A 27494-nucleotide genomic window follows, 5' to 3' on the forward strand; every position below is an offset into this window, starting at 1 on the left:
CGCTTGTGCGGCTTCGACAAGCAGCGATAAGTATGTATTTATACTGAGTTCAACTGCGCGGTTGGAAGCAGCAGGGCTTCAGGTTGAGGCACGTATGAAATCTTATATTCTTAACCAGAAAAGTCCGGTAATCCTGCAAAATAAAAGAAAAACTCACTAGGAAGCCTAGCAATAAGCGGGCGCGTTCGCGAAGAACTTTTTTTCTCTTTATTACCATGATCAGGGTTACAATATGAAATAAATTAAGCATTATGCTCTTTAACAGAAATTACAGCCAGAAAACTAAAGATTTTTTAAGCGTTCTAACCACAGCGAATGGGAATTAGAACTTCGACGTAAAATGAGTACATTAGCTTTTGCCATTATTCTCCATAGAAGCGGCGCTATTGTTCGCCAGCCGACTTTAACAAATGTCATAAAGAAAGGACACAAGTTGAGTGAGCAGCCCCTATAAATTTTCCTCGGAAATTATTTCATCGTAGAGAACAAAGCAGCTGCTAAAATATTTATTAGCACCTCAGCACTTCCACCACTTGCTACGATGTTTATTAGCAACGGACTCAGGCGAATGGGTGGCAGTCACAAGCGTTCTGCCAAGGACAGCAACGACGATCTCATGCCGGTGGCGATGGTACTGAGGTGCAGGCTACTCTTCTTCGTTACACGCCATATGTTTGGTGGCTAGAGCGTGATAACAGTTCCATACCAATGAAAAAAAAAAAGGGAGCATATTGTAGACCCCTCATACGAGGGGTCTACAAGCAAGCACTTGGCGTCCCGCATTGCACCAGCACTGAACTCTTCAACCAACTGGGTGTTCACAACAACCTTTCCGAACTCATTGAAGCCCAACAATGCTCTCAGCTTGAACGGCCGACCCTTACTGAAGGGGGACGCTTTATTCTATCCACGCTTGGATTCAGCTACCATCATCAACAGGGCCCCAAACAACCTATCCCGAGCGACATCCGTAGCTGGATCTACATAGACCCTATCCCTAGAAACATGCACCCTGTATATAACAGGGCCCGGCGCTAAGCTCGTGCCGGAGCTATCATAAAAGCCCTTGCTCACTTACCTGGCGTCACATTTGTTGATGCAGCCCAATATTCCCATGGCACACGATTTGTGGCCTTCGCCACACGCGATGGAGTCCTACACCACGCCTCCAGCGTCACTAACCCCACTGCCGAGACGGCTGAAGAAGTGGCCATCGCCCTGGCCACTCTAGATCCCACCTGTCACAACATCGTGCGTGACTCGCTCAGCCCTCACTAACTTCAGCAAAGGCCGTATTTCTCCCCAAGCTCTTCGCATCCTCGGCCACGCACCACACTCTAAAGACAGCATGATCTCCCTAACATGGATCCCGGCCCATGCGGGCTCTGTCCACCCACACCTCCCCAATCTCAACGAGGTCACCCACTCCATTGCGCGAGGCCTAGTCAACCGCGCTGAAGTCACTGTAGATGAGTTGGACACCAGGGACAATCTGAAAACTTATACCGATCTCGTTAAGGCCTTTTACCTCAGTCGCCGAACCTTCCCCTGGCTCACCCCAAGTTCAGCCGGACGCAGGCTACCACCCTGTGCCTGCTACAAACAAACAAGTGCCCTTCACCCGCCCGCCTCCACCTTATATTTCCAGACGTCTACACATACCCCAACTGCCGGTGCTGTGGCATTCACCCGGCTACGCTTCCGCATATGCTGTGGGAGTGCCCAGCACAGTACACACAGAGTAACACCACGACTCTCTCGTCAAGGTTGCATGAGGCTCTGCGGAGCTCCGCCCTCGACGACCAAACCTGGGCGATCCAGCACGCCCGTGAGGTGGCGGCGAGGCAAGCCCTCGACGTCCCTTCATGGCAGGCTTATGCCCGGCAATCATAAAGTGTTGGTGTACAATAAAAGTTTATACCTCCTCCTTTTGATATTCCATGGACTGTCCCGTAATGTGTCCCAATTCTTTTTTGTACATTATCCCCAGATTACGTCTAAATTTTAGTCATTTTGCTTGCAGTTTTGCACAGTTCTAGCAAAAGCAATAGTAAAAATGTATGAAACAGTAACACAGTACTTAATTATCAAGTCAGAGAAAAAGTGCATGCGAGAAAACAGCTTTACAGTTCTGCTCTCCGAGGAACGTGAGTAGATTTCGAGTATTGATAGGATATTATCTAAATTGTTACCACTGCAGCACCTTACACATTTGCAGTTATACGTGCAGGCCGGCTATTCTATACCCTAATCGCCTGTGGACCGAATGAGTATCTAAAGCAAGAGGCAGTCAAGCACCTTCAGAGCTAATTTTATTCTGTACATGATAAACGCTACGTCGGGATTCGACTCTGCATAATCGGGCACGGAGCATAAGTTTGTCCAGCCCGCCACAGGCTGGGTGCACTTGCGCTCTGTGAATGATAGTGGTGGTGGTGGTAATAAGCTCTATTGATAAACTTTGTGAAATGACTGTAATGGTAACAGTCTAAGAATAGGGGTATATCACCTCTCGTAATCTGGTTAATATAATGCCGGCTTTCTTTGCAGATGGCCTGGGAAGGTCACATTTGTCAAGAAGCTTCCAGATGACGTTGAGCGCGCTTAGTGAGGTTAACTACAGTGTATAGGCAGCGTATTATTGTGACATATCTTAGATTGTAAGGGTGAAACTGAAGTACAACGTTGGCGCTGCCTATAATGCTCTATAGCAGAGTCTTCAACTCGTTTATTCTTGATGGTCGTCGGAGCAATTTGTACATCATATGTATATATTATTTGTTTAAATTTTCAGTGGTGTCCGTAATGTCGTGTTGTACTCGTGGTGTTTCCGATGCGTCCGTTTCTTCTAGTGCAAGTGCGGATCGGAACATGCCAAGTATTTCAACGCACTGGCTAGCTCGCGAAAAAGGGTGTTATATGCGTCCGTGGCTTGATGGTTTCAATATAAGGCTTCTGTGCTAGAGGTCATTGTTTGAATCCTGGTGTCGACCAATTTTATTAGTGTTTATTTAATGATTTACAGAGCCATGCTTTCTTGAAAATGGTGAGCTTACAAAGTCACAAAGCCGTGTTTGGAGCCAAAAGAACGAACTTTACGCAAATTCGCCTACTAACCCTCATTCTCATGCTGGCTGAGTTGCCCTCTTTGCTGCTCCCTTTGACTCTAGCACCACAGTACCTGTTCGTGGCTTTGCCAGATTACGGAGTGCCACCCCGCGACCTGCAAATGCCTACAGCCGTTGGCAGAACGTGATAAGTAGTTAGCGCCTGTCTTGGGTCTTTCTCGGCTGCTCGCGTGTGTCTTCCCGTGAGCTTATTTCTCCTCGATCTGCAATGCACCATTCAAGCCTGGTCAGGACATTTCGGTCTCCTGCCGCTTCCTGCCGAAAGTTCTGCTAAGGCGTCTGCATCTCCTCAGCGGACTGGACAATACAGCGCTCCAGCCCCCTTGGTTTCCTCATTCCACAAGTCTACTGCCATGAAGAACTCACGGCCGCTTGCCTCATCGCCTTGTCTCATTGGTCATGCACCAGTGAACTGTTCTTCCTGTGACGGAATTGCATGATTCGAAATGGCTTCCCTCGTATCGTTCGGCATTCATTCTTTGTTAATGTCAGTTTGAGAGGTTTTGTTCTGCTAGCTGTTCGTTTAAGTTTTGCTTTCACCTTTCGTTCCTTTGTGTAATTTGTCCCACCTCCCGTAACTGCTCTACGGGGATCGTGTACGAGATCGCGTTGACCTGTGGGATGGCTTACATAGGACAGACTGGGTGCTGCATTAATGACCGGGCAGGGGATTATGTGAGGGCTATTAGCGGAGGTGGGAAAAATGTGGCTGATCATTGCTCCAACTGCAAAGCGTGTGAACCGCGACTGAGTGACTTAAGAATCCTAAGAAAAAGTCGCCATAAGACTGCGTGTGAATTATTGTAAGCCTTTTATATCAGGAAAAAGGGAGATAAATGTGTGAGCGATACATCTGTGAAGCCCTTCAGGGCAGAAATCGAGTTTTTTGAACGTGGGTTGTAGCTTTAATGATTTGGGTTGCCTTGTCACTATGTTGTTCCATTGTTATTATGCACTGCGCATGTAATCCTTTCTGCATTTATTTGCTGGCGTGGCTGCAAATAAAATGGATGTGAGTTAGCGCCTGTCCTGGGTCTTTCTCGGCGTTCGGGTGTGTCTTCCCGTGAGCTTATTTCTCCTCGATCTGCAATGCACCATCTAGCCCGTCTGCAGGTGTTGTTAAGCTTTATTTCGTTATATACAGAGTATAGAGGCAATAACCAAATAAAGTTTTATTGAATAATTATTTCACTCATTCGTTAGTTGGCTTTTTCTTAACCTAGTGAAGTGAGAAGCCGCATCTCTTCTCTTTAGCGCGAGGAGTCGCCACTCAACACGAAAGAAGGCAATGCCCACTAGGGTGGACATGAACAAGGTTGAGCGTCAATATTAACAACATTTAAGAAAATTTTGTTCTTCTCGAAAGCAGATAGAAGGAGCAGGTTTTACAATGTTTTTTTTTACTTTAAGAGCTACCAAAATAAACATTTCAATCCCTTTTAGCCTCTAATATTGTGGTGTGGCAGCTGTCGCGCCAGTGCATCGCATTATGAGTGAAATGCAGTTTTGTTTCAATAAGGGATAAACGACGAAGTTTGAAGTTCTGATTCTCGTGTAAAAAAATTTATCCGACGATTACGATACTCCCTAATGCGAAATTTGAGCGCAGCTCTATACGTGTTTCCATTTCGCGATATTTTGAAGCAAAGAATTTGAGAGAGACATGTAGCAGAGTCGGTAATGGTCGAAAATCTGATCTGCGGATCAAGCGAGCCGGCGTTTATACATGACTCGTCAAAGGTTCCAGTGTGATCGCTGGTGCCGCATGGCTTCCAGAAAGTACTATACAATTCGCATAGCGCATACAATCAGATTAAGAAACAATCTCACACAATAACAACCAAAACAAGCGCGAACGAGACCGACCCAACAGAACCAAACAGGCGCGGGCGAGAGCTGTGGCGCGAGCAGACGATAGTACGAAACGAGCGGATCGGCTGAGACCAGACACGAGTGCGCATCGAGCCGTAAGGAGGGTCCGCATGACACCAGCATCGCGCGCGCACGTCACTGAAGGGGCCGCTCTCATTGGTCTCCGCCATTCGCGGCTCGCGTCCTTCGTCTCCCACTCCAGCGAAGGGGGGCGGAGCTGGTTACGAGGCCGACGACAACGCCGACGACAACGCCGACGCGAAACCCAGGAACGGACGCCAAAGAGCTGCGCTCTAATAAATCAGGCATTAAAGAGTTCAGCATGAAACATGTGTCTTCACATGCGGTCGGATGCCGTGACAAAATTTTTACAAAATTTTGATCGCGCAGCTAGTACAAAATAAGATTTCGGACCTTGCGGGCGAACAAAAATAACTAAGGGACCCTTCTTTTAGCACACCTTTAACGTCCGCTTCGGTGCCTCAGCGACGAAGTGGCCGGCTCGACTCTCGGCAAGAGCGGCTGATAATCGGGGGGTGGGGTAGGGGGGTGGGGGGGGGGTGGACATACAAGAACGCTGAGCTGCACATACATTGTGGTGCACATTAAAGAATCTCATGTGGTCAAAAGGAATTCAGAGACCACCACTTCGGGTGCCTCTTATAGTAGGTTGGTTATTGGGGGGATGCTGAGCCCTAATATTTATTCCATTAATTAATTAATTAAACAAGCCAACAAGCAAGATATTATGATGGACTACCGTGTGAGCTACTAAAACTTAGCGGCGATTACACCCAAGGTTAAGATATTTATGCGCGCAAACAGCGTGTAAGTTGTGAGCACGAATGTTCCTTTAAAGATCCCGGAACACTGCATACAACTAAAGCAAACAACGGGTAGGTTCTAATCACCGAGTTGCAGCTTCTCAAGGTTGCAGTCTCAGGAAGTGGCATGGGAAACTTATCTTGCGACCTGGGAACAGTTCTAGTCAAGCGAAATAAGGTCTGCATAATTATCGCAGAGGAATGCCAATTTATGATTCATGTCCCTTTCTGAGGCTCGGTAACGTAATCACTTCATATTATGAAAGCAACTATGTTCTATGAACCATACAAATGATTCAATAATTTCATTTTTTCTACGCATATGTGCGATATCAGAGAGAGAAAAAATCTTTCTGTACGCAGGAAGTCCACGAAACGGTAAACGACACACAAATAGACTCTGTTAACGCTGTTATTATAGGTTAGCTACATAAATGTCCAATACATCAATCCATACAAAGAGATTCAGTCCTTACAAACTGCGCGATCCTACAGTGGGTACGCACGCTCTCCCCATTAACGCTCTCGGCTGTACGGCACCTCTGAAATTACCAGCGTCTGAGTGTTTACGGAATAAAACGAAGCTTCACATTTTGTCTGTCACGCGCAGAAATAAATGTACTCTCAAATCCACAAACAGGTCGCAGAGGCTCCCAACAGCCTCTTGCCACCACGTGGTCAATCCTGAAGCGACTTCCTGAGCATGGTCTCGTGAGCGCGTATCGCTCGCTGGGAGAACAAGAGAGCGACGCTCGGCGGCATGTTGAGCTGCACGACCTGCGTCGCGTTGACGCCAGCGTCCTGCCGCCCTCGGGGAGCCTCCAACGTCGTGTTGGCCACCGAGCGTAGGCAGAATATGGTGCCGCCCAGGCATAGCACGGCGTCACGAAGCACCTCGCAGCGTTCTCCTTCCCCGAAGCGCACCGAGAAGGTGGCGCTGAAGAGCTGCAAGCCGCCCACGGGCGATCCGCCGGAGACCTCCATTTTCCAAACGGTTTGGTGACGGGTGTCTGGCAGCTTGAAACCGTCCACGCTGACGTCGCCGCCCCAGACTCGGCGCGGGTCGCAGAGGCGATCGCAGAGCTTCTGCATGTTGACCCCGACAACTGTGGTGTGGAAGGTGCGCTCGCACAGGCTCCCGTGACGGACCACGACTACGTACACGAGGATCCACATTGCCAGGGGCAGCACTAGCCGAAGGCAGCAGGCACGCCCGATCCTGCGCACGGTTCCTGGAGACACGGATGCCAGCGACTCCTTGAAACGGTTTTGAAAACGGACCATGACGATCACTTGTGCGGCCGGTTTCCTTCGTTCTCGTCTTCTTCGTTAGTGTTGATGCTGGTTCCTTTAGAACGTGGCTTCGTTGTTGTTGTTCTCCTGAGTGGTTGTGGTGCATGCGGGATCACAGTGGGGGATCGGCATGAATCGCATGGTTAAATTAAGTGTTGTAGGGGTTGGAGGACGGACTTCGGGATGAAAACCAAACTTGGGAGGGTTTATTTTACATTATATACAGAGAGGTGAGACGTCAATGACAGTCGTACTGTCATTACGGGCCGGCAGCAACTCGGACGCTGCGGCCCGCGGCAAGAAGTTCGAGAGAGGTCAATCAGGGAATCAGGGAATGCTCTGGTCTCTCTGGAAGGCTTCTTATAAACCCTTCGAGCACTGGAAGTCGCGTCATGTTCGACCAATCGGAGAGTCCGCTCACATGACGCCACTTTCAGCCAATGGTTGGCGCCCGTATCGCGTTGTCACACCCAGCGGCTCTCTGCGGTCTTGCCTCGCAGTGGTGCAATGCGCTTCTTCAAAGGAGGAGAAGGGAAGGGGCGCTTATGCTCCATTTTCCGAGGGTTCACCTGCTTCCGGTGCTACGGCCCCTCAGCGGTAGCAATTCTCTTCTTCAAAGGTGATGAAGAGGTACGCTTGGACCTTCCCGGCACGTCTGGCTGTCACGGCGCATTACTGCCGTCTTGGTTTGGCACCCACTTCACTTCCAACAATGCCGTGCTATCCCCTCGCTTTCTGGAAGAGTCAAGCAGAGAATAGCTACCGGCGGCTTACAAACTTGTTTGCACGTGAACTTCTTTGCTCGGGCGCTCCTCTGGAATGTGCTTTCCTGCTTCTGCATTCCTCAATCAGCTGTGCTGCGATTCGATGTGGTCTGGGGAACTCGAAGTAGCCTCAGGAAACGGCGCCATATCTAACAGTGTATAAAAACGAAGGAAATGACCAATTGAATGTCGTAGCTTAGAAAGCATTTTTTTCGTTTCGTCTCCCTCGGACACAGGCGACACAGAAAGATGATACTCCTTGAAATGTTTTCGCCTTTAGTATTGCAAGTAAATCAAACTTGCCTGGCAGAGGGAACAGCTGCCAGACGATCACTGTACAGCTTGTTAAAGGAGTACTGACACAAAAAAATCCACGTGGTTTTTTCTGCTTTAATAAGAAGTTAATGACCCAGTAATCACGGCACGAAACCTCATTTACTTCGGAGTGCGACAGGTAATTATTTGCAGTCTTTTTTGTAGCGACCAGTCGAAGTTTCGGTTCAAGAGAGCAACGAGACGGGACAAACGGGAGTGTAAACAAAGGGGTCACGTGTTCACAAAAAGCCATGACGTATGGCTATGACGCGCAGCCAGCGTGCACGACCAACTTTCTGAATATTGTCGTGCGACTGCCGCATCGGTCGGACGACCGCAGCCAATGACAGCGCCGGTAGCGTGAACGTCATGGCCACGTGGTAGACCCGGCGGGGCGGGGACGCCGAGCGGGCGCCTCGCCGCTCCGATCATGCCTGTTTTGTTTTAACGCGACAGCGTTTAGAAGCTCGTGTCGCAGAAAAGCTGGTGACGTCGGTGTCGGCGGCGTTGGCCGTGAACGATAAATGCCAGCAAGCATTTCATGAATAAAAAACAACTAGCAAGATGGGCTGGGTGGTAATCGAACCAGGGTCTCCGGAGTGTGAGACGGAGAGGCTACCACTAAGCAACGAGTTTTTTTTTCTTTATTGCCGGTCTTCGACGTACACATACGGTATAAACAGATACACTTCATAATGGTAAACGCAATGACCGTCTTGGGCCCTTGCGAATAGTTAAAAACACTTGATTACCACTAGTTCATCCAATATACGCATACATTCGGGTGGTTCTGTTCTCGTTTTATAAGCTTCACGCAGATATAGCGCGCTTTCAATGAAATGCACTCTCGCAGGATGAATAACGAGCCTCTCATGACGCTCATCCATTCTTGTTTTCCACAGGCTATGTAAACATATTGCCATAAACATGTCACATGGCATATCTGCGTTCTCAGTTGGCAAGAAGCGGATGCCGTACGGTGTTATCGGTAATTCCTTTTTCAACGTTCTTTGTAGGATGTCCCACAAGAACTTTGCATCTGAACAATAAAGAAAGATATGCTCAATCGTCTCTGGTTGCCTGCATCTTGAGCAGTTTACAGACCACGGCACAAAGATTCCCCTTTCTCTTAGCCATGGCTTCACTGGGAGCGTTCCACTGTGCAAATGGAAGAAAAAGGTTTTTGCGGATGACCGTATCGGCATCCGCTTCACTCACTTGAGCACAGTTCTTCCTCTGGATTCAACGCGGTACATAGAACGATAGACAGGCACAGGCAATGATACGTCAAGTAAATCTTTGTACAGTCTTTTCCGTTTAACAGATGCAAGGTAATCCAGTGAAAAGCGCGTATGTAGGAAGTCAAAGGCCAATACGACTTCTCGCAGGAAGCCTCTGAGCCTAGGTCCTGTGCTGTAATCGGAGGACACAACGAATTGAGGCAATGCGTTGCTCAAACGTCTTTGAAGGACTGTGCACAACGGAGCCACGAGTTCGATGCTTCAAAGTGGTACAAAAGCGCCTCTAGTGAATGCGGTGTTGCCTTAGAAACGAACTGTTTCTAAGGCTCAGGCGTGCGTCGCTTGCACAGGCGCACATTTCGTTGCCGCGCCGAACGGTGCGTTGCTCGACGCTCACCGCGTCCGATGCGGGGCGCGTAGTCGCTGCGCCGTAGCCCATTGTCTTACACCCCTTGGCGGGTCGACGGGAACGCTGTCGCGTTTCACTCTTGAAGGCGAAGCTTAAGCGTCCTCCATTTTTTTTCAGAGATGCCTTGGAGGGCTATATGTGTTTATGCACCGAACGTAGCACGGGAACGGGAAGTCTTTTTTGGTGATATTCAGCAGTACTTGAATTGTGAAAGACATATCATATTACTGGGTGATTTTAATTGTTTGCTTTCCAGAAGGTAAATCTAAGTTGACTAGTGTTTGTGATAAAAGTGCGTTGCTTTTAAGTTCGATTGTAAGGCAACAAGAGCTTGAAGACATTGGTTATGTGTTGTCAAGTGAAAGCCATACGATGTATACGCACTATCAAGGTCAGTGTCATGGCAGGCTAGACAGAGCTTATGCTCCGTTAACCTTTGTATCGTTATTTTCAAGTCATCAAGTGTTACATGTTAGTTTTAACGATCATTGCCTCGTTATGTCAACCATAGGAAAGAAACAAAAACCATCGAAACCACGGCGCATATCGCAAGTGGGCTACCTCGCGCCTACATTCGGATATCGCCGGCGCGCAAAGAGGAAGCGCGGAAACATGCACGCTTGCAGTATCGGAGGGAAGCGCATGCGTGCAGGCGTCGGTCTCGACACCAGGGGTTCACCGCTAGAAGGGGAGGAGGGTCGCTTTGCCACGCGCTTGCAAATCCCGCAATCTTTTGCTGTTGACAGTACATCAGTTTTGCACTCAGTATTTTTGCACGCGGATGTTAAAACCAGGCCGTATCGGGTCGAGCACTTTCGAGATGCGCTCGCGCGTCTTGCACTGCTGCCGGAAGTGGTGGCCCTTGGCGCCTTCCAAATGAACCATGTATGGGCGGTGACCTTCCGTGATGAAGCTTCGAAGAAAAAAGATGCTTGCGGCAGAAACATTCAACGTGAAAGACCAGCCCTGCGTCGTATATGATCCCTGCAACCAAGGCATCAGACTGAATCTTTATTGGATGTTGCATTTCGTTCACGGCGACGAAGTTCGAGCAGCGCTAACCCCTTACGGAAAGGTTACACATATCACCCGAGAAAAGTGGCGATTACAGGGATGTAATGATAAAGGGTCCACCACCCCTTTGGTAACACACTTGCCAAAGCCTGGAATTGCAGTTGAAGACTTGCCTCATCAGGTGCGCGTCGCGAAAAGCTTCGCGCTCGTGCATGTACCAGGAAAGCCCCCGTTATGCCTCCGGTGCAATGGAACTGGGCATATCAGGCGCGAGTGTCGCATACCACGTTGTGCACTCTGCCGACGATTCGGCCACGAAGAACAAGACTGCGTGCGATCCTATGCAGCGGTAACAAGCCCGCCAAGGCAACGAGATGGCTGAACACATAATGGATCATGCTGACGCCGATACAGTATCCCGAGCAACGACCGAAGAACCGGCGGCAGACCGCACATCCTCTGAGGCGTCTTCACTTCCGGAAAACTCCACTGGGCCCGGCGGCAGCCAGTCTGGCAAGGCAAAGAGCGTGCTGGTTGGGAAGCCGGCTAACGACCAAAACGTCAATGAGAGAAAGGACGCGATTTTAGTAAGCGCATTAGTGACGACCGCGAAAGACGAGACCGAAGGCATTGAGAATGTTGAAATGACAGCAGCCGCTAAAGCAGCTGCAAAGAGGCCTCGTGAGGTCACCGACGAATCTCAAGGTTCACCCGAACCATCGAGCAGCAGCGAGCCGTCGCCGAAGACCGCTATAACGAAGCGACTGGACCTCAAACCGAAGCCGAAGATACCGCCTGATAGGCGGACGACTTCAACATCGTCCCCGCCTTAGTGGGGCGCGAAGTGTGTTCAGCCAGCCTGTACTCAGTATCAGACGTTACCTAGCGGACAAGTAGAATGTGACCTGTGCTGGTTTCTGCTATCACTCCTGTCCAGATGTGAGTATCATTCCGGCTGTTTGCTAATCCGAAAATGGCTCTTAATCTGACAGTTCCCCTTTGTGTAGCGACCTTGAATGCGAGGGGTTTGGCATCCCGCAGGAGGCAGTGCCAGTTAAGCCGTCTCTTGTTGGAAAATGACATTGACATAATGGCAGTGCAGGAAACCAAAGTAAAAAGTGAAGAGCAAACGGACAGAATGGTCGAACCTTTCAGGGATAGGTATAATGTATGCGTGTCTCATGCTAGAGGCACGTCAGCGGGTTGCATGATACTTGTTCGAAAATGCACCGATATTGTAGCGCAATCTGTAAAGTCCAGTGATGATGGCAGGCTACTATTAATCGACTTTCACTTTTGTGGCCTCCTTTGGCGTGCAATATGTGCGTATGCTCCGAATAACACTAACGAACGTGTAGAATACATAGATAACCTGAGAACATGCATGACGTACGAAAGAAACATAATTTTATTTGGAGACTTTAATTGTGTGTGCAGGCCGCAAGACAGAGTCAACAGATTGACTTACCGCGATAGAAGTACGACACAGTTAAACGCGCTTGTAAACGAACTTGAACTAGACGACGTGAGTTGCATTTTTGACGGTGATGAGCACGTAGAGTATACGCACTACCAAGGTGTAAGTCATGCTAGACTAGATCGCATATATGTTCCGGCAGTTGTGATACCACACATTACTACATACAAAGTAAAGAACGTCACATTTAGTGATCACTGCTTGGTGATAGCGACACTAGGAACCAAGACAAAAGTGTCCAAGTTCAGTTGGAACTTGTGGAAATTAAACGATACACTGTTGTATGATGAAATCTTTGTTAAAAAAGTAAAGGAAAAGATAGGTGAAATATGTTCGGTTGAATGTTCCAATTTCACAGCGCTTTGGGAGCAATTTAAGAATGAAGTTTAATTATGGGGTTTTACGTGCCAAAACCACTGTCTGATTATGAGGCACGCCGTAGTGGAGGACTCCGGAAATTTTTACCACCTGGGGATCTTTAACGTGCACCTAAATCTAAGTACACGGGTGTTTTCGCATTTCGCCCCCATCGAAATGCGGCCGCCGTGGCCGGGATTCGATCCCGCGACCTCGTGCTCAGCAGCCTAACACCATAGCCACTGAGCAACCACGGCGGGTTAAGAATGAAGTAAAGATTGCGGTGATTGAACGAGCTTGCGTGCGGCGCAGCATTGAAAAACAGCAAGAAAAAGAACCTAAGAGCACGTTAGATTATATGATTGCGGTTGAGAGTGCTAACCCTGGACACTTTAGCAAGGAACTACGTGACCTTAAAAGTAAGCTTGAAGTGATAGATGAAAAGAAATATCGTGGAGCGATCGTCAGAGCACGGGCTGAAAGACTATGGCTAGGGGAAACGCCTACTAAGCAGGCACTCGGTGAAGAAAAAATGCAAGCAGTAAGTGACACGTGACAAGGAATCGATAGAGAAAGCGCTTGTTGAATGCTATCAAAAACTAAGCCCAAAAATAAAAAAACACAGAGGCCTTTCGAAACGAATTTCTGTCGCTCATGCCAAGGCTAGGCGATAAAGTAAGACAAACGCTTGAACTGCCAATTAGTGTGCATGAAGTAAAACAGGCCATTGATGAACTAAGCACCGGAAAAGCACCTGGGCCTGATGGACTAGGGGCTGCCATTTACAAATGCTTCAAGGAAGAACTGGCACAAGCGTTACATCGTGTGATAAATGAGTGCTACGATCAAAAAAGAGCACCTTTATCGTTTAGAAAATGCCATGTAGTACTTAGAAGGTCGATTCAAATAGGTCGCGAAGCTTCGGGCGAAAAGCGGTTCAGTACAGATTGTCACCGACATCAGCATGGGCGGTTATGGGAGCCGCGATCGAAGCGCGACTATGTCTGGAGGGAACAAACATTGGGAAAGAAAAACGCGTTTTTTAATTCAAACGAGACAAAGTTAGATTCATTCAACGAAAATAAAATTCCTAGTCAATTTTATATATTCGTGATGAGTTAAATAAATATGTTTAATTTTATTATTATTAATAAATGTATTTCTTTTCAGCGCCCATCGCTACAGGGGGCGTTGACGCCACTATCACTCGCAGTGCAATGCACGTCTTGAAATGGGCAGATAGGCGCACTCGTATCACCTGTTGAAATACGCCCCCCTCACAATTTGTGCTTTCTTGCTTGTCGAAGTTTGTCTGTATTTGGTGACGCGGGTAGCTTCATTGCTTCTTAATCTGTTCAGTCAAAAGTAGTGAGTTACGACCGCCAGATAATTGTGCAGTTGCTTTCGTGCGACAGCGCTGGCCGACGGACTTGGCATCCGACAATAGGATCAGCACTGTACACCTAAAGCTTTCGTCGGCCTCCAAAGAAAGTATGTTCTGCGCAGGGATGCGATTTCGACAACCATACGGCTGGCCTTTTCCTGCATGGCTTTCCACCCTGAAAGCTTGAAACGCCCATCAAGTCGAATGGCGGGGCATTTGAATATATAGCTCCAAAGGAAGAACAACAAAACAAATTTCGCACCTTCGAAAATAAAATGACGTCACTTCTGCTTTTAATGGACATGGCGTCACGTTATTTTTTCTTCCGCCGGAAGTGTTCCCACCACATAGAGATGGCGCTAAGCCCCATGAACCGGTGATGGACCGCCATGTTTTGAACGTATGGGCTCCTATGGAAGCTTCGCTACTAGGTATATTTACCTTGGTACTTATTCCAAAATCGGATGATCCCAGGAAATTGTTGGCTGTTGAGGCCTATCAACCTATAAGTCTCACGAATGTAGACTACAAAATATTTACGAAGTTGCTAGCCAAGAGATTGCAGAGCGTTATCACACACCTCGTATTACGTCACCAGACATGTGGTATCAAAGGCAGGACAATTTACACAAACATACACACCGCTAGAACTGTCCTAGAATGCTGTGACATGACTCACGACAACATAGCTATGCTACAACTGGATCTTCAGAAAGCATTTGATAGAGGTAATCATGACATACTACAGTTATTTTTAGAACATTGTAATGTAGGTAGTGTTATCACTGAAGGCATCAAGGTGGTGCATGTAGGGTGTGCAGTAAACCTTATAATCAACAACACCTTAAGTGAAAACATTCCAGTACTGTCAGGTATAAAACAAGGGTGTGCGTGTTCGTCTCTTCTTTTCTCACTTTATTTGGAACCCTTATGTTTAAAAATTCGCATAAATACAAGGGTGCATGGTTATTCCTTTTATGCTACTGAACTAAAGATACTGGCATATGCGGATGACATAGCCATAATCTGCAAAGACAAGGACAGTATTAAAGAAGCTGTTAAGGAAGCTACATCATTCTGTAGTGCTACCGGAAGTGCCATTAGCTGGGATAAATCTCTGGGCATTTGGCATGGAAATTGGGGGCAATCGCCGGAAGCGTATGCAAACATGCGATGGACAAGTATTCCTGCTAGATACTTGGGGGTTCCTCTGCAGCTTTATCGAAGTACTGCAGAATACTGGGCAGTAGAGACAGAAAGGCTCATGGATCGGTCTGAAAAATGGGGAGGGCATAACTTTTCTGTTTTGCCGCGCCACAGTCTGTAATGTGTTTTTTGTTGCAAAGGTGTTTTATGTACTTCAAGTGTTCAGTATGAGCAGAACTTGTATCCAAAAATTACACAGTGTTTGCCACCTATATATGGAATTCTACCTGGGAACGCACCAGTCGGTCAAACTTGTTCCTTTCGGTGCAAATCGGAGGGCTTGGTCTGTGTCATTTATTTTTGAAACAAATAGTTTCAAGGTTTTTCTTTCTGAGAGACCAAAGTGATGTTTTCTTGCGTACTGTTATACACATGAGCCTGTGTAATCATATCCCGGATTATACTGTCATCAAACGCAGATACGCGTGGAACACTCAGCAGTTTTTGGCGCGAAATAGTGTCCGCATATCAAGTACTGAAGCCACGGTTTTCCTTAGAATACTTGAGCGCAGTGACGCGTAAACGTTTGTACAGAGATCTAACTGATGTTTTTTTACCGATACCGTTGTACCGCTCCAACTATCAACTAGGACCAGAACGAGACGTTTTAAAACGAGATCGAAAAATGCCAGTAAGGGTGTCAGCTAAATCATTCTTTTTCCAATTGCACACGGGTACGCTCGCTGTAAAACCGTGGCTTCAAAGCAAAGGTATCTTTGTCCCATGGGGATTACACTGTCTGATATGTCGGAAGGAGGAAACGATAGAACACATCTTTTTGGACTGTCACGATGCTGTTTTCCTGTGGGACATCCTTAAGCGGACACTTCAGAAAGATTTGCCAGTAACACCGTTTGGTATCCGATTCTTGCCATGTGAAGATCCAGATGAAATGCCATGCGACATGTTCATGTTACTGTGTTTGCATAGTGTGTGGAAAACGAGCATGGCGGTCAGAAATGCGGATGTCAAGGCAAGATCGGCCATGCAAAACTTCAGGGAAAACAGTGTGTACATACGAGATGTTCTCAAAATCCAGAGGGACCCACCGGATTGGATACCTGTTTTTGATAAGCTGTCTTCTCTGAAGCCATTTTAGCCTCACACTCCAGCCATGAAAAGATTCACGCGTCTTGTATCGTACTTGTAAAAGTGTATTTATGTGTTCTGTGTTTGGAAGTGCCAAACCGGTAATAAAGAAAAAAAAAAGCCCGGCTAGCTCAGTCGGTAGAGCATGAGACTCTTAATCTCAGGGTCGTGGGTTCGAGCCCCACGTTGGGCGCTGTTTTTTTCTTTCCTTGCCATGGATCACTCGTTGCGCCCCCACGCTTACTCTAATTTATTCCCCTTTCTCTTCCTATTTTCTAACGAATAGTTCTCCCCTTGTACTCACCAGTAGTGCTTCCCAAGGCCTATGTTTGTCCGCCCGGCTAGCTCAGTCGGTAGAGCATGAGACTCTTAATCTCAGGGTCGTGGGTTCGAGCCCCAAGTTGGGCGCTGGTTTTTTTTTCTTTCCTTGCAATGGATCACTCGTTGCGCACCCACGCTTACTCTAATTTATTCCCCTTTCTCTTCCTATTTTCTAACGAATAGTTCTCCCCTTGTACTCACCAGTAGTGCTTCCCAAGGCCTATGTTTGTCCGCCCGGCTAGCTCAGTCGGTAGAGCATGAGACTCTTAATCTCAGGGTCGTGGGTCTGAGCCCCACGTTGGGCGCTGTTTTTTTTTCTTTCCTTGCCATGGATCACTCGTTGCGCCCCCACGCTTACTCTAATTTATTCCCCTTTCTCTTCCTATTTTCTAACGAATAGTTCTCCCCTTGTACTCACCAGTAGTGCTTCCCAAGGCCTATGTTTGTCCGCCCGGCTAGCTCAGTCGGTAGAGCATGAGACTCTTAATCTCAGGGTCGTGGGTTCGAGCCCCACGTTGGGCGCTGGTTTTTTTTTCTTTCCTTGCAATGGATCACTCGTTGCGCACCCACGCTTACTCTAATTTATTCCCCTTTCTCTTCCTATTTTCTAACGAATAGTTCTCCCCTTGTACTCACCAGTAGTGCTTCCCAAGGCCTGTGTTTGTCCGCCCGGCTAGCTCAGATTCTACTTCCGGCTACCGTTCGGTGCGGATGCAGAATGCCTTGCTCCGTTGGGGCGGTGTTTGCGGCTCAGACGAGCCGCGGTAACAGGAATGCTGCTATTGATAGCCAGGACTACCAAGTTATTTTGCCGCTTCTGCCTACAGGACCATGCGTGGCCAACACGCTTTTTCTTCACAGAGACGTAAAGGCAAGGCCCTACCGAGTCGAAGATTTTCGAGACACGCTGGTGCGTCTGGGTCTGCTTCCCGAGGTTGACGCCTTGGGGGCTTTCCAGATGAACCACGTGTGGGCGGTTACTTTCAGAAGCCCAGATGCTATGAAGAAAATGCTGGCCCTCGGAGACATTACGGTTAAGGAGCGTCGCTGCCTGGTGGTTAACCCAGCCAGCCAGGATGTGCGGCTTAAGCTCTACTGGCTCCTTCACAACGTGCAAGATGAGGATGTCCGCGCCGCTCTCACGCCTTTTGGGAAAGTTACGGAGGTCTTCAAGGAACGCTGGCGCGTGCAAGGCATCACCGATAAAGGTTCGTCAACCCGCATTGTATCGATGAAGCTGAAACCAGGAATTACCATAGACGACCTCCCTCATCAACTTCGGGTCGCCGGCATCATGACACTGCTGGTTGCGCCTGGGCGTGCCCCGCTCTGCCTGAGGTGTAACCGCACAGGTCATATCAGGCGAGACTGTCGCGTACCGCGCTGTGCTTTGTGTCGGCGCTTCGGGCACGACGAAAGCTCGTGCGTGCGAACGTACGCGAATGTGGCGGGACCATCCAAAAGTGATGAAGTCATCCAGGAGCACACAATGGACGCATTCGATGCTGAAGAGACGGCTGGAAAAGGTGGCATGGTGCAACGTCCTGATCCAAAGGAAGACACCCGTGAACCAGCGAAGAAAGCGGAAACCAAAGAATTAGAGGAGAAGCCTGCTCTAGCTAAAGAAAAACAGCACCACGCGGAAAATGACAAGAACAAGACAAGCAACGAACCTGCGGAATCGCCCGGACACTCTCCGAGTCTCATGGACACGACGGAGCCCCTTAAAGGAGCGGGCCCGGTAAAACGTCCACTCGAAGCTAACGAGAAAAGGGGTGACGGATCAAGTGGGTCAAGCCACGAGGAACCACTTGCGAAAACACCGAGTGGCCGTCGGTCGAGCTTCAAGCCGACGCCTAATATCCCAACTGGCCGGAAAGGGCCAGCGTCGGGACCGACGTGAGCCCCAGCAAGTGTTCGCAGTATGTGTGAGTACTGAGGTGGGGGAGGGGAAGATGTAAAGACTGTCGTTGCATTCGAACGAAGTCAGTGTCAGTAGTCTGTTTAAGAAGGACTTTAGTCTCACGCGCCTCCTCACATTACCATGAAAATACTTCTAGACACAGCCTTACGATTTGGTACAATTAATGTTCGAGGCCTTGCAGGAAGGCGCAAGCAATATCAGCTTTGTCGCCTGCTCATGAAAAAGAATCTTGAGGTAATCGGTGTACAAGAAACAAAAGTCGATAGTGAAGAAGGGACGGATCAAATGTTGCAATCATTTAGGTCCCGCTTTTACGTGTGTGTTTCGCACGCATGTGGTACTTCAGGTGGTTGTGCGCTTTTTCTGAGAAGCGCTATAGGCCTCTCAGTAGAAAATGTGTTCACAGATGATAGTGGCCGGCTTATTGCTTGTGATTTATGTTTCCGTGATATTAAGTGGCGCGTCATTTGCTTGTATGCGCCTAACAAGGTGAACGACCGAAAGAATTTCTTTGAAAGTGTTGAAAACCATTTGCAGTGTGACCGAATTGTTGTGATGATGGGTGATTTCAATTGCGTCTGTAATGTAAAAGACAGAGTTGGAAGCCCACCTATTCATGATGCAAGTGTGAAGTCTTTGAACGCAGCGATAGAAAAATACAATTTAGAGGATGTTGGGGATGTGATGTCCAATGCAGAGACGCCACCATTCACTCACTATCAGCGAAATAGTCATGCCAGGTTGGATCGCGCCTACGTTACAGCGGATCTAATACCATTGTGTTTTCTATATGAAGTAAATCATGTTTCCTTCACCGATCACAGCTTAGTCAACTTTGTCGTTGGTCCGAAAAAGCCGACTGGTTTTAACTGGGAGTTGTGGAAATTTAACTTTAAGCTCTTAGAAGATGAATTATTTTCGAGGGGTGTTAATGATAGCCTTCACGGATGGTTCGAGACAGAACACAAAAGTTATGCAGAAGCGTGGGAGAATTTCAAACAAGACGTTAAAATGTTAGCCATAGAGAGGTCTGGTGCCTTGCGCCGAGAGGAAAAGAAAAAAGAATTAGAAATGCAAAATAATTTAAATTTTTATTTGAGTGTTGAGAATGTCAGTCCCGGAAAGTATACGAAGGAAATTAAAGAAATTAAGTCCCAGTTAGAACTAGTCGAAGCTGAAAGATACAAAGGGGCGGTCGTACGCGCACGCGCAGAAAAATTATGGTGCGGCGAACAGCCGACAAAGCGCTCACTCGGGGACGAACGAGCTTATGCCTCGCGGAACGAGATAACAGCCGTAACATACGGCAGTGAGGTTGTACGAGATAAAGAAACAATAAGACAGGCCTTTTATGAGCATTACTGCAATCTACTAGGGCAAGAACGCATTCGCGATGAAGGATTCGATACTGAATTCCTGTCGCTATTGCCAAGTCTTGAAAGGGAAGTAACGGAAAGGCTCGAAGAACCGATTACTTTAGAAGAAATAAAATGGGCGATCGACGCACTAAGTTCCGGAAAAACGCCAGGGCCAGACGGTCTCAGCGCCGCTTTCTACCAAGCTTTTAAACAAGACATAGCCACTGCCCTTTACAATGTAATTGCGGAAGCGTATGAGAACTGCGTGCTGCCCCCTTCTTTTCGTCAGAGTCACACGGTGTTGATACCGAAGTCCGAGGACCCTCATGTACTACTGTCGACAGGGGCGTACCGCCCGATATGTCTCACAAACACAGATTATAAAATATACACGAAGGTTCTTGCACGGAGACTCCAAAATGTGATACAGCAATTAGTAGGGTCGCACCAGACATGTGGCATAAGAGGACGATCCATTGTCACCAATATACATGTAGCGAGAACAATATTGGAAAGTTGCGATGCCTTCTCAGAAAAGGTTGCACTGTTGCAACTTGATCTTGAAAAAGCGTTTGATAGAGTGTCACATGAAATCCTTTTTCTTGTTTTAAAACATGCCAAGATAGGTTCTGTTCTTTTGCAAGGTGTTAAAATGTGCTACGCTGGCGTATCTACGAAACTAATAGTTAACAAACAGCCTACGGCTATGATAGAAGTTAAGTCAGCACTCCGCCAAGGATGCGCATTATCGTCTCTACTTTTTGCATTGTACGCTGAACCATTCTGCTTAAAGGTTATTAGTAGTAATAACATAAGGGGATTTGCAATGGACTCCAGAGAAGTTAAAATCTTGGCGTACGCAGACGATATCGCCATATTCTGTCGAGACAAGCAAAGCATCTCTAATGCAGTAGAAGTGGCGAACAGATTCTGCAAGGTCACTGGAAGTGCGATAAACTGGAGTAAGTCATTGGGCATCTGGCATGGTAATTGGAATGATACAACAGAATTTTTTGAAAATATGCAGTGGACCACGACCCCTGCGCGGTACCTTGGGGTACCTCTGCAACATTATCATGATACAAAAGACTATTGGCAAGAAGAACTAGAGCAAGTTAAAGTTAAAACAACAAAGTTCGGAGGTAGACATTTATCGATTTTCGCGCGATCAACCGTATGCAATGTTTTCCTTTTTGCAAAAATCTGGTATGTACTGCAAGCACTGTGCATGTCAAGAATGACCATCCAAAAGATACACAGAGCATGCGCTGTTTTTATATGGGGATCCACATGGGAGAGAACGAGCCGCACTAATTTATTTCGGTCCGTGAAGTCAGGAGGCCTTGGTTTGGCGCATTTGTTTTTGAGGCAAGTTGTCTCAAGATTTCTTTTTTTGCGAGATCAGAAGGATCCCTTCTTGCGAACAGTGTGCCAACTACGTTTACGAAATGCGTTACCTCAATTTATCGTAACCTCAAGAACGGCAAATGGCGCAAGTCTCCGCGGATTTTTACAGGAGGTAGCTTGGTCCGTAGAATTCTTGCATGCTCGCTTTTCATTTGATTATCTTGCTATTGTTGGGAGAAAAAAATTGTATAACGACCTAGTTGACGTTTGTATGCCTGTTCCTTTGTACCGATCTATGTATTCACCGAGCACAGGGGCAGATGTATTGAAGCGAGTGAAACGGATGCCAGTGCGATCTGAGGTTAAAACTTTTTTCTTCCAATTGCATATTGGAACCCTTCCCGTCAAACCTTGGCTACAAGAAAAAGGCCTCTTTGTCGCATGGTCGATCAACTGCAGCAGGTGTAGAAAACCAGAGACGATCGAACACATATTTTTGGACTGCTCGGACGCACTTTTCTTGTGGGACATTCTGCAACGTACACTAAAAAAGGAGTTGCCTATCACACCGTACGGCATCCGTTTCCTTCCAATTCCCAGTGAAGGTGGTGTTCCTTATGATATGTTTATGGCGTTGATTCTACACAGCCTGTGGAAAACACGCATGGACGTCAGGCATGAAAGACTGGTTATTCGCCCAGCTAGAGAGCACTTTACTGAAAGTATTTTGTTCTTGCGCGAGGCTTGCGATGCACGACAAGATAAGCCTGAATGGGCTACCTTGTTAGATGAACTCGTCTGTCTAAAGCGGTTCTAACAATGCACGCCTGCCAAATGACGGCAGGTGGTTATATCACCACAGCACTGTACATATCATCCTTACGCCATCTGTATGTCTGTTTCAGTTGTCAAAGAATGGCAATAAAGAAAAAAAAAAGCCCGGCTAGCTCAGTCGGTAGAGCATGAGACTCTTAATCTCAGGGTCGTGGGTTCGAGCCCCACGTTGGGCGCTGGTTTTTTTTCTTTCCTTGCCATGGATCACTCGTTGCGCCCAGACGCTTACTCTAATTTATTCCCCTTTCTCTTCCTATTTTCTAACGAATAGTTCTCCCCTTGTACTCACCAGTAGTGCTTCCCAAGGCCTATGTTTGTCCGCCCGGCTAGCTCAGTCGGTAGAGCATGAGACTCTTAATCTCAGGGTCGTGGGTTCGAGCCCCACGTTGGGCGCTGGTTTTTTTTTCTTTCCTTGCAATGGATCACTCGTTGCGCACCCACGCTTACTCTAATTTATTCCCCTTTCTCTTCCTATTTTCTAACGAATAGTTCTCCCCTTGTACTCACCAGTAGTGCTTCCCAAGGCCTATGTTTGTCCGCCCGGCTAGCTCAGTCGGTAGAGCATGAGACTCTTAATCTCAGGGTCGTGGGTTTGAGCCCCACGTTGGGCGCTGTTTTTTTTTCTTTCCTTGCAATGGATCACTCGTTGCGCACCCACGCTTACTCTAATTTATTCCCCTTTCTCTTCCTATTTTCTAACGAATAGTTCTCCCCTTGTACTCACCAGTAGTGCTTCCCAAGGCCTATGTTTGTCCGCCCGGCTAGCTCAGTCGGTAGAGCATGAGACTCTTAATCTCAGGGTCGTGGGTTCGAGCCCCACGTTGGGCGCTGGTTTTTTTTTCTTTCCTTGCCATGGATCACTCGTTGCGCCCAGACGCTTACTCTAATTTATTCCCCTTTCTCTTCCTATTTTCTAACGAATAGTTCTCCCCTTGTACTCACCAGTAGTGCTTCCCAAGGCCTATGTTTGTCCGCCCGGCTAGGTCAGTCGGTAGAGCATGAGACTCTTAATCTCAGGGTCGTGGGTTCGAGCCCCACGTTGGGCGCTGGTTTTTTTTTCTTTCCTTGCAATGGATCACTCGTTGCGCACCCACGCTTACTCTAATTTATTCCCCTTTCTCTTCCTATTTTCTAACGAATAGTTCTCCCCTTGTACTCACCAGTAGTGCTTCCCAAGGCCTATGTTTGTCCGCCCGGCTAGCTCAGTCGGTAGAGCATGAGACTCTTAATCTCAGGGTCGTGGGTTTGAGCCCCACGTTGGGCGCTGTTTTTTTTTCTTTCCTTGCCATGGATCACTCGTTGCGCCCAGACGCTTACTCTAATTTATTCCCCTTTCTCTTCCTATTTTCTAACGAATAGTTCTCCCCTTGTACTCACCAGTAGTGCTTCCCAAGGCCTATGTTTGTCCGCCTGGCTAGCTCAGTCGGTAGAGCATGAGACTCTTAATCTCAGGGTCGTGGGTTCGAGCCCCACGTTGGGCGCTGGTTTTTTTTTCTTTCCTTGCAATGGATCACTCGTTGCGCACCCACGCTTACTCTAATTTATTCCCCTTTCTCTTCCTATTTTCTAACGAATAGTTCTCCCCTTGTACTCACCAGTAGTGCTTCCCAAGGCCTATGTTTGTCCGCCCGGCTAGCTCAGTCGGTAGAGCATGAGACTCTTAATCTCAGGGTCGTGGGTTTGAGCCCCACGTTGGGCGCTGTTTTTTTTTTCTTTCCTTGCCATGGATCACTCGTTGCGCACCCACGCTTACTCTAATTTATTCCCCTTTCTCTTCCTATTTTCTAACGAATAGTTCTCCCCTTGTACTCACCAGTAGTGCTTCCCAAGGCCTATGATTGTCCGCCCGGCTAGCTCAAGTTCGCTGCTGGGCGGCGAAGATGAGTTTAGCAAGCGATGGCAGGTGTGGCAGAAGCGCCTGCAGCAAAGATGAATACTCATATAGATGTGCAATTCGCAGTGTATGTGTGTGTGTGTGTGTTAGAAAAGCTGTGAAGAAAGAACGCTTCCGTGCATGGTACCTGCTATTAAAATAAAAAAAAAATAATAATAAAAAAAGGCAAAAAAAAAAAGCTCAGTCGGTAGAACATGAGACTCTTAATCTCAGGGTCGTGGGTTCGAGCCCCACGTTGGGCGCTGTTTTTTTTCTTTCCTTGCCATGGATCACTCGTTGCGCCCAGACGCCTACTCTAATTTATTCCCCTTTCTCTTCCTATTTTCTAACGAATAGTTCTCCCCTTGTACTCACCAGTAGTGCTTCCAAAGGCCTATGTTTGTCCGCCCGGCTAGCTCGGGACACACTCAGGACAGTGCCGGCGATCAAGGTCCAGGAGGCCTGGTGAGCGTTCGGAGGGAGCCTCACCGTTACCCTCTAAGACCGACCGCATAGAGAATTAGGTCTAAATAGTTGGTATTCACCATGGCCCTGTCCCAGCAACTTCTCTTCGCAACTTTGAACGTGAGAGGCCTTAGGTCTTTGCAGAAACAGGCGCAGCTTCGCCGGCTTTTGTCTAGGAAGCGGCTCGACTTCGTCGCCGTGCAGGAGACGAAGATTGAGAGTGATGACGAGACAGAAAGGGCTTTGCGACCTTTTCTGTCTGAATATAACGTCTGCGTTTCACACGCTCTTGGTTTATCCGCGGGCTGTTTCCTGTTTTTGAAAAAGAGCCTACTTTGTTCAGCACTTAGTTACCATGTAGACGCTGAAGGCCGATATATATGCTGTGATTTTGTGTTGCAGGGTGTGCCATGGCGATTAGTCAACGTCTATGCATTTAATGACGCTGCAAAACGAATTGTCTTATTTGATACTGTGCGTACTCTAATGGACTGTGATCGTTGCATTGTGTTAATGGGCGATTTCAATTGTGTATGTGATCCGTGCGATCGAAGCGGCATTAACACTCAGCGGGACAGGAGTGGTGAAGTTTTGTCTAACATAATACAAAATGCAGGGCTCGTTGATATAGGAGTGTCGGGAGAGGGAGCTCGCTCTTATACAAGAATTCAAGGTCGCTCTTATGCCCGCCTTGATCGGATTTATGTTTCTTCATCACTCCTCTCCCGGGAACTGTCCTGCACTACTATCCCAGTTTCGTTCTCGGATCATTGCATGGTTATCGCGAAGATTGGTGAGAAATCTGCAACCAATTTCCGACCACAGTGGACACTCTGGAAGCTTAACTCTGACCTCCTAAATGATCAGGATTTTATTAATCGCGTACGCATGACCCTAAAAAATTCTCTTTCTACTGACTTGCCGTTATTTGCAGCTTGGGAACTCTTTAAACAAGAGGTTCGTACAGTGGCTATAGAAATCGGATCGCTGAAAGCATTCTATAGAAAGAATGAAGAAACATTACTTCTTAAGAGCCTACACAACCTTTACCAGATGGAATGCGAAATGCCAGGCACTTACATTGTTGACATAGAAAATCTTAAATGTGAGTTGCAAAAGTATGATGCACTGCGTTACAGAGGTGCGCGAGTTCGATCTCGAAACATGCGCGCTCTGCAGTCTGAGCAACCAACACGTCAAGCTTTACTTGACGAGCGACGTCACGCTGTTTCCAAAGTAATTCCGGAAATATACTCCGAAGGTACTCTTTTAACAAATACGAATGACATAATTTCTAAGTTCGAAACTTACTACAGTGTGTTGTTTAGTGCTCGGCCCGATGATCATGATGCAAAAGTTTTAGAGAGTTTTGTGTCTCTTGTAAAACCTTTACAGGATGATGACTGTGCATGCATTAGTGATACCCTTACGATACAAGAAATTGAGCTAGCTATTGATCAGCTGCCTCTGTCGAAAACACCCGGCCCTGATGGACTTTCCTGTGAATTTTACAGAGCTTTCGAATCAGTTATCAGTCCCATATTATTGGACATTTTTATTACAAGCTTAGAGGTAGACGCCCTTCCGCAATCTTTTTGCAAAACCCACACAGTTTTATTAATTCCAAAAAGTTCAGATAAGGAGAAACTGCGTTCTGTTGAAAGCTACAGGCCAATCACATTGTCAAACGTAGATTATAAAATTTTTGCAAAAATTTTATCGAATAGATTGCAATTTGCGATGTCAATTCTCATTGGTTCCCATCAGACGTGTGGAATTAGGGGCAGATCCATTCAAACCAACATACATATCGCCCGTACACTCCTTCAGTATTGTTACGGTTCCACTGAACAGCTTGCAATGCTCCAGGTAGACCTTGCTAAAGCTTTTGACCGTGTCAGTCACTCCTATCTATTTACACTCCTGGAGCATGCCAATGTTGGCTCCGTGGTGCTTAAAGGCGTTAGGCTATGCTATACGTCTTGTACCACTCGTTTAGTTATTAATGGCCAACTCTCTAAACCAGTTTCCATTTGCTCTTCGGTAAAACAAGGATGCCCTATGTCCCCATTACTATTCGCCCTTTATCTGGAACCGCTATGCTTAAGCGTAATTCAGTCGAGTGACATCCATGGCTTCAATATACTGGGTAATGAAGTAAAAGTCTTAGCCTATGCAGATGATTTAGCGTTCTTCTGCACGGATAAGTCCAGTGTTGAAAAGGTAGTATCAAAAATAGAGGAATTTGGCAGCGTATCAGGAGCACGAATGAACTCCGCAAAAAGCTTAGACTTATGGTTTGGCGCATGGTGCTATACACCAGAACAGTCTGCAGGCATTAATTGGACCGGTGTCCCGCCAAAGTATCTCGGCGTGCCGCTACACGCATATAAATCAAGCGCACACTATTGGAAAGAACAGGTTTCTGCCCTGCAAGGTTACGCCCAGACATTCATTCCACATCGACTTTCTATTTTCGGGAAAGCCGAGGCCTGCAATAAGTTCTTGGCAACAAAAATTTACTATGTATTGCAAGTTATACATTGTGCCAGGCTCTACATCCAACGCTTTCACCGAGTCTTTGCGACCTTCGTATGGTCTTCCACTTTTGAGCCCATGAGGCGAGACAATATTTTCAGGCCCGTTAGTGAAGGTGGGCTGGGTTTAGTACATCTTTATGTGCGGCAAATAGTGTCTCGTTTCTTCTTTTTTCGTGATACATCACATCCTATAATTCGGTCATTCATGCAAGTCACACTTGTTAATGCTTTACCTGATTTAATCGTTTCTTCGAATTTTTCTTCGCGTTTATGCTTGTGGGGGTTCATGCAAGAAGTTTACTTGGCGGTTCGTTTCCTGACAGTTCGGTTTTCCACTGAATACTTGCACTCTGTGTCGCGTAAAACGTTATACAAAGATCTATTGTCCATGTTTTTTCCGCCTCCATTTTACCGATCACTATACATTCAATGGCCAGGTCACGATGTTCTAAAGCGAGT

At 47.3% G+C, this 27494-nt stretch overlaps 12 non-coding genes across 12 annotated transcripts; all 12 read left to right on the forward strand.

Annotated features, from left to right (window-relative positions):
* The first annotated feature begins 16493 nt into the window (after positions 1 to 16493).
* On the forward strand, positions 16494 to 16566 carry TRNAK-CUU (transfer RNA lysine (anticodon CUU)). The gene has a single exon. It is a non-coding gene; the product is annotated as a tRNA-Lys (tRNA).
* Positions 16567 to 16708: 142 nt separating this feature from the next.
* TRNAK-CUU (transfer RNA lysine (anticodon CUU)) lies at positions 16709 to 16781 on the forward strand. The gene has a single exon. It is a non-coding gene; the product is annotated as a tRNA-Lys (tRNA).
* Positions 16782 to 16926: 145 nt separating this feature from the next.
* On the forward strand, positions 16927 to 16999 carry TRNAK-CUU (transfer RNA lysine (anticodon CUU)). Its single transcript has one exon. It is a non-coding gene; the product is annotated as a tRNA-Lys (tRNA).
* Positions 17000 to 17143: 144 nt separating this feature from the next.
* Positions 17144 to 17216, forward strand: TRNAK-CUU (transfer RNA lysine (anticodon CUU)). Its single transcript has one exon. It is a non-coding gene; the product is annotated as a tRNA-Lys (tRNA).
* Positions 17217 to 22260: 5044 nt separating this feature from the next.
* On the forward strand, positions 22261 to 22333 carry TRNAK-CUU (transfer RNA lysine (anticodon CUU)). The gene has a single exon. It is a non-coding gene; the product is annotated as a tRNA-Lys (tRNA).
* Positions 22334 to 22477: 144 nt separating this feature from the next.
* TRNAK-CUU (transfer RNA lysine (anticodon CUU)) lies at positions 22478 to 22550 on the forward strand. The gene has a single exon. It is a non-coding gene; the product is annotated as a tRNA-Lys (tRNA).
* Positions 22551 to 22695: 145 nt separating this feature from the next.
* Positions 22696 to 22768, forward strand: TRNAK-CUU (transfer RNA lysine (anticodon CUU)). Its single transcript has one exon. It is a non-coding gene; the product is annotated as a tRNA-Lys (tRNA).
* Positions 22769 to 22912: 144 nt separating this feature from the next.
* Positions 22913 to 22985, forward strand: TRNAK-CUU (transfer RNA lysine (anticodon CUU)). The gene has a single exon. It is a non-coding gene; the product is annotated as a tRNA-Lys (tRNA).
* A 145-nt stretch (positions 22986 to 23130) lies between these two features.
* On the forward strand, positions 23131 to 23203 carry TRNAK-CUU (transfer RNA lysine (anticodon CUU)). The gene has a single exon. It is a non-coding gene; the product is annotated as a tRNA-Lys (tRNA).
* A 145-nt stretch (positions 23204 to 23348) lies between these two features.
* TRNAK-CUU (transfer RNA lysine (anticodon CUU)) lies at positions 23349 to 23421 on the forward strand. The gene has a single exon. It is a non-coding gene; the product is annotated as a tRNA-Lys (tRNA).
* A 144-nt stretch (positions 23422 to 23565) lies between these two features.
* TRNAK-CUU (transfer RNA lysine (anticodon CUU)) lies at positions 23566 to 23638 on the forward strand. The gene has a single exon. It is a non-coding gene; the product is annotated as a tRNA-Lys (tRNA).
* Positions 23639 to 23783: 145 nt separating this feature from the next.
* TRNAK-CUU (transfer RNA lysine (anticodon CUU)) lies at positions 23784 to 23856 on the forward strand. The gene has a single exon. It is a non-coding gene; the product is annotated as a tRNA-Lys (tRNA).
* The last annotated feature ends 3638 nt before the right edge of the window (positions 23857 to 27494 follow it).

The sequence above is a fragment of the Dermacentor albipictus genome, chromosome 5 (assembly GCF_038994185.2).
Source record: "Dermacentor albipictus isolate Rhodes 1998 colony chromosome 5, USDA_Dalb.pri_finalv2, whole genome shotgun sequence".
In the NCBI taxonomy this organism is placed as follows: domain Eukaryota; kingdom Metazoa; phylum Arthropoda; class Arachnida; order Ixodida; family Ixodidae; genus Dermacentor; species Dermacentor albipictus.